The sequence below is a fragment of the Delphinus delphis genome, chromosome 3 (genome assembly GCF_949987515.2).
Source record: "Delphinus delphis chromosome 3, mDelDel1.2, whole genome shotgun sequence".
Taxonomy (NCBI): domain Eukaryota; kingdom Metazoa; phylum Chordata; class Mammalia; order Artiodactyla; family Delphinidae; genus Delphinus; species Delphinus delphis.
Genome location: NC_082685.1, coordinates 167,355,654 through 167,362,092, shown reverse-complemented (window position 1 = coordinate 167,362,092; position 6,439 = coordinate 167,355,654). Strand labels below are relative to the sequence as shown.

The 6,439-nt window shown below is 44.1% G+C and overlaps 1 pseudogene; it reads left to right on the top strand.

Annotated features, from left to right (window-relative positions):
- Positions 1-4,970: 4,970 nt before the first annotated feature.
- On the top strand, positions 4,971-5,972 carry LOC132422508 (serine palmitoyltransferase 1 pseudogene; annotated as a pseudogene).
- Positions 5,973-6,439: the final 467 nt, after the last annotated feature.

Here is a 6,439-nt window from a genome sequence, read left to right as displayed (position 1 = left end):
CTCCTGCTTAGCCACTCTCAGCATGTGGCTCCTATCACTGTATGCAAATCATGATCCAAGAGGCTGCTGGAGTTCCAGCCATCATGTCTGCATCCTATGTAGCGGGAACGGAAATAAGGAGAAGAGAAAAAGGGGTGCCTCTCCTACTTGTGGAACCCCTTCTGAGCAAACAAATCTCCCGTGGGGCAGGAACTGTCTGAGCACAGGGATACAGCGTGGGGAAAACAAAGTCGTTGCTCCCATGGCATCTCTGTTCTGTAAACACAGGAAGACATTGCTCTTTCATCTGTGACTGTGCCAACAGGGATGGCTCAAGAGGACAAGTGAGGTTGGAGTCACCATGAACCCACAGGGTGGGCATGGACCCTCACAAGATGGGCTTGTGATTGGTATTGATCTGTAATATGATCAGATCCAGGATCCTCTGGACCTCTGGACCCCACATTCCTTCTCCCCCATCTTTTCTTGTTCATTCTGAACCAGGCAAGAGGAATAGAGGGTAATAGGATGGGGGCGTAATTTTGGATAACGTGTCCTTGGAAAGCCTGGAGAAAGTGACGTTTAGAGTGAGGGCCTGAAGGACAGGAAGGAATAAGCCTTGTGGGTGGCTGGGAAGAGTATTCCAGGCTGAGTGAACAGCTGTGCAAAGGCCCTGAGGTCGGCACTTGATTGACATTCAGAGGACAGGAAGGAGGCCAGTGTGGCTGGAACAGAGTTCAAGAGGCTGGTGGTGGGAGCTGAGGTCTGGGGCTTAGATCACACCGGGCCTTGGGGCTGGTACAAGGGCTTCAAGTGAGATGGGAGACTTTGGGGGTGTGTGTGGGGGACATGATCTGATTGTAACCCTTTGCGGTGTCTTTGTTTAGCACACTTCCTGACACATAAACATATTTGGTAAAGCCTGTATGGAACTGTGAGATTGGTTTACATTTTCTCAATTATGGATGAAGAATTGATTTGGTTATTCCAGAACAGAATACTTTTTGGGTAAAAAGGTATTATTTTTCTGTATTGAGACTTCGAGAGTCTGAGATCATCCTCATCACTGGAGCGTGAGTGTCACCTGGAAGGCTGTTCCCAAGTGACAAGCCACAGGGGAGACCACATGTTCACACGTGTTCACACATATTCACGTGGAGAACACTGAGACCGACCACTGTGATTTCAGAGGTCAGTGACTGTTATGGAGTCATGCTTTCCTAGTCTCTGTTCTTCGTCCTTTATTCAGATCATCCCACCTCCCCACAAAAGATAAAGATCAAAAAGAAGACGAGACTGATAGTGTGGAAATGAGAATATAAGACTGCACTTCCACTCAACATGACCCAGTCCCATCTGGGCTTTGCTCCAGCATATCTGAGACCAAAGTTGTGTCCGTTCCCGAGCTCAGTAGGCCTTCTCATGCAAGTGAGAGTCTGTCTTGAAAACTGGAGGTTTTAGGGCTCCAATCTTTCTGGACCAAGGGGCTTGGCATTGCAGTGAGATGCAGGCTACCCCGGGCCAGGATGCAGTCCCTGTGGGGAGGGGCGGCCGGGTTTGCACACAGAGGAGAACGCCAGTCTCTGGCCCAGATGAGTCATGCAGAGCCATTTAGCAGTTGCTAAGTGTGGTTCTGGGTCCATTAATGTTGAGAAACGGCAATTAGTGTGGAGGCAAATTAGAATAAGAGCCACGGTGCTGATCATGAAGCAAATGAAAAAGCTCAAGAGGAAAGCATTTTTTCTGAGTGTCTCAAAGAATTCCACCCTTTAATTCTCTGCTCTCCCAGTGCCAGGGAGAGTGACAGCTCATTGACAGACATCCGAGGACCACGTGCGGTGGAACAGAAACCTCCAGCATGACAGGGAGCAGATGTATGGCCTCGGTTGTGCGTCCTGATGGGAAGGTGGCTGTGGAGACTCAGACCCGAATTCCCAAAGCAGGTGCATCATGGATGTCGCCAGATCCGGGGATTTGGACCCTCAGATCTTTCTGAAGAGAACATCTGCGGAGAAGGAAAAGGTTTATGCATATCCCTGGTTTGAAGGGGGACACTGAGCTGCATCCATCTTATTCCACGCCCTGTCCTAGCACTTGGCTCAGAACCATAAATATGACAGGTATGCATACACATGCATTAAACTTTAAAATTTGCTTTTAAAAATTTATATCCATACCATAACCTTCTGATTAAGATTGGAAACAACTATTTGTCAAAACGGACTATATTTTCAGGACCGCATTGTTTTTGATGCTGTATGAGACAGGATGGTTCCACTGAAGGAATCTGTCATGTAGCATATGTACCAATTTGTCAATGTCCCCAAGGTATCTGTCTTGTTCACTGCTAACAGCTGACCATGGTAGGCCTACGGGCTATTTGGTGTTTGCATCTCCGTGCTCATCGGGGCCAGAGGGGAGGAAGGCACTGTGCGCACACTTCCAGCTGGCACAGGAATCTTAGTATTAAAAGATGAGCAATTCCCACCTCATCAAAGAACACCAGACAAATGCATCCTGGGCTGTTGTCCCTGTGGCTTTAATGCCCTTATGAGCCACGTGGAGATGCACACACCATAGGGGGCTGACCTCTGCTCAGAGCTTTGGCGACTGTTTAGTAGTTTTGAACTCCATTCAACACTGGAATGAAAATGCTTCCTGTGTCCTGAAAATGTAAACGAGATGATATGATTTATCTGGACTTGAGGAAGTACACCCAATTTAAATTGTATAAACATTTTAAGGCAGCAGCCTACATACAATATATGAATGTGCACACCCAGCCCTGGGGAAGTGAACGGTTTGTGTAGGTTTTTGGTCTGGGCGGGGCTGGCCGGGTGACACTCAGACCCTTGGCGTCCCTGGCTGGAAAGTCTCACAGGCACACATATTTCCCAGCAGTGGAATGTCAGGAGGCACGGGATGGAGCCAGAGCTGGGGGTCTCGTTTCTGCGCTGCTGAGAGCTCGGAGCCTCTCCAGGTCCTGCCCGGGTCCAGGAGAGAGGCTAGTCAAAAACGAGAGTTGGCACTGATGGTAAAACGGAAGACAGGTTCTCAGAACTGTGGAGCAGGGAATAGGGGAAAGAACTGTAATAAGTTGGACTTTTGTCTGTTTTTGTTCGGACATAGGGTTAGAAAGGAAGCCAAATGATTTAGGTATATGAAATAGTTTGTCACTCTTCTGCACACGTCCCATTTTCTGTCTTGTAAAGATACAACTATTTTAGTAAATTTTTAAAGAAAGACTAGTTAAGAGCTTTTTTGAAAGGCCAGCTATTTCAGGTAGGAAAGATAATATGAAATTTTAAAATGTCAGTCTTGGAGCATGTCCATTCATTTGACATTTAGTGAGTTTCCATGTACTGTGCGATAGAACTTTCTGCGTGTCCTCTGAGCTGTTCAGTACAGTAGCCACTAACCACATGCGGTTATTAAGCACTTGAAACATGGCTAGTGCAACTGAGGGGCTGAATTTTCCATTTAATTTAATTTAGATGTGTATTTAAATAGTTGAATGGTGCTAGTGGCTACAGTATTGGACAGCAGAGATCTAGATGCTGGGAATAGTTCAGTGAGCGAACAGGTAAAAGTCCCTGTGCTTACAGGGCTTACATTCATTTAAAGTGAGTCTCAGTTTTCTTTTGATAATTTTCTTAAAACTTAATATTGCACTTACTGGCAAGGGTGATGATGCAAGATGTATCATTGTAGAGCCCATCAGGAGGTTTTGAAAAACAAAAAACAATTAAGAGAGCAAGTAGGGCTTAGGTGATGTCCACCCTTAGGTAGATTACAGTGACTAAGATGAGCCACTAAAATTTAAGATTTCTTTTTTTTTTTTTTTTTTTTAGAAATGAGTAATTTCTACTATATATTGTTGCTGCCTTTCTGAAGACTGCCCTCTTACTATGTAACTTCTATACCCCGGTACTGACCATGAGTGAGAAGTCCTCCTGGATGTCACATTTCCTAGGGAAGAAAAGAAGCCACATTTGTGGTTTTTATTAATTCAGCAGACATTTAAACTTTTCTTAGGATGATTTCTCTGTGGAGTGGAATGTTTAACTCGTGACTTGGACTTACGTTTGTCAACTATAATCTGATTATTGATGAAACCAAAAGGATTGTTTTGGTAGAGTCCTCACTCTTAACTGAATTACATTCAGGAGGGATCAGCAAATTTTAAAAATAATCTTAGATTTCTGGTTTTGCTTCTAATTTCTGTGCACTGTGTATGCAGAATTTGAGGAGTCTTGCTGTGTACCCAAACATATGCAACATGTATGTAGTTTTAAAGTTATTTGTGCAAAGACCTGAAAGTTTATATACGAAATTGTCAGCAGTTTCCCTGTCCCCAACTTCTGAATTGTTTTAACTATTGTGAATCATCATTGCTTTCTTTCTGTCTAATGTTTGAAAATTATTTGTATTTCCATTTCTAAATACATTTTTAAAGTGACTCTCCAATGACAACCTATTGGAATATAGCACCCCTTAACGGACTGATGGGGGCTTAGTTATTATCTGGAATCTTCTACATGCACTTAGTGTGTTTAGCTGTGTAAAACATAAAAGTCAGCCTGGCCTTTATCCTGGAAATGTACAGCTGAAAAGACGACCTGACATGGATAATTTCATTAAGGTTCCTGTTTATCATCTTATTTTGGAAGGAATTTTAATACGCTGGCTAATCAGACTTCTTTTTCTCTAAAACACACAAGCTACAAGAACGAGTTCTGATCTTACAGTCAAGGAAAAGGAAGAACTGATTGAAGCTTGGCAACCAGAACCTCTTGTTTCTCTTGTCTCAAGAGACCTTCCTGCTGTCAACCATAGCATCGTTTCAGGCCCTCCAAAAGCCATAACATTGTGGTGAATGGAAAAGAAGGTATAAACTTTGCCTCGTTCAATTTTCTTGGACTGTTGGATAACCCCAGGCTCAAGGCAGCAGCCTTGGCATCTCTAAAGACGTATGGTGTGGGAACTGTGGACCTAGAGGATTTTATGGCACATTGGATGTGCACTTGGATTTGGAAGACCGCCTGGCGAAATTTATGAAGACAGAAGCAGCCATTATACACTCATATGGATTTGCCGTGATAGCCAGCGCTACTGCTGCTTACTGTAAGAGAGGGGACGTTGTGTCTGTAGATAAAACTGCCTGCTTCGCTATTCAGAAGGGATTACAGGCATCACGTAGTGAAAGTAAGCTATTTAACCATAATGATACGGATGACCTGGAACAACCACTGAAAGAACAAGAGACTGAAGATGAAAAGAATCCTTGCAAGGCTCGTGTAACTCGACGTTTCATTGTAGTCGAAGCGTTGTACATGAATACTGGAACGATTTGCCCTCTTCCAGAACTGGTTCAGTTAAAGTACAAATATAACACAAGGATCTTTCTGGAGGAAAGCCTTTTGTTTGGAGTCCTGGGGGAGCATGGCTGAGGAGTCACTGAGCATTCCGGAATCAGTATCGATCATATTGATCTTATCAGTGCCAACACGGAGAATTCACTTGCTTCTGTTGGGGGTTTCTGCTGTGGTAGGTCTTCCGTAACTGACCGTTTGTGACTTTCCGGCCAGGGACACTGCTTTTCAGGTTCGTTACCCCTCCCCTGTTAGCTGCTGCTGCCACTGAGACCCTCAACATCATGGAAGAAAATCCAGGAAAAGTGCAAACGAATCCATAAAGCTTTACAAGGCATTTCTGGATTAAAAGTGGTGGGTGAGTTCATTTCTCCGGCATGTCACCTCCTGCTGGAAGAGAGCACTGGGTGTCGAGAAAGAGAGGTTAAACTACTTCAGGAAACTGCAACTCAGTGCATGGACAGAGGCATCACGTGAACTCAGGAGCACTACCTGGAGAAAGAAGACAAGTATCTCCCTCCTCTGTGCATTAGGGTTGTGGCCACAGGGGAACAAACAGAAGAGGAACTGGAGAAAGCTGTGTCCACGATCAGCAAGGTGGCCCAGACCATGCTGCTTTAGTCTGGGGCCTGGTGGTTGCTCACCACGCAACACACAGACAGACCTCAGAGTCACTGCAGGGCGAGCCAGAGGGGGCCTGCGGGTACAAGACGGGGTGTCACTAGATGAGGATGCTGGTTACTTAAAAGAAAACACATCCAAAAGCCCAAGTAATGATAGCATATAACTGATATTTAAATTCTGCTATTTTATACTATTTAAATGTTTTATTAACACTAGGTTTTTATATTCTTCTTTTTATTGTCATTGTTTAAAAATGGAGCTTCAGTTTCTCTTCTTTCCCTTCTAATGGTAAAGATTGTGAGCACTCCTTAACATCTCATAGAAAATTGTTTGCAACATTAAAGCTTAGAGGCAATTCAGCACATACGTTACAAAAGGTATTGAAGATCTAATTCAACCATATCTTTTTCAGTCTTCGTCATGTGAAACTCAATTGTGGTTAATATATAGAGGAATACTTTTTG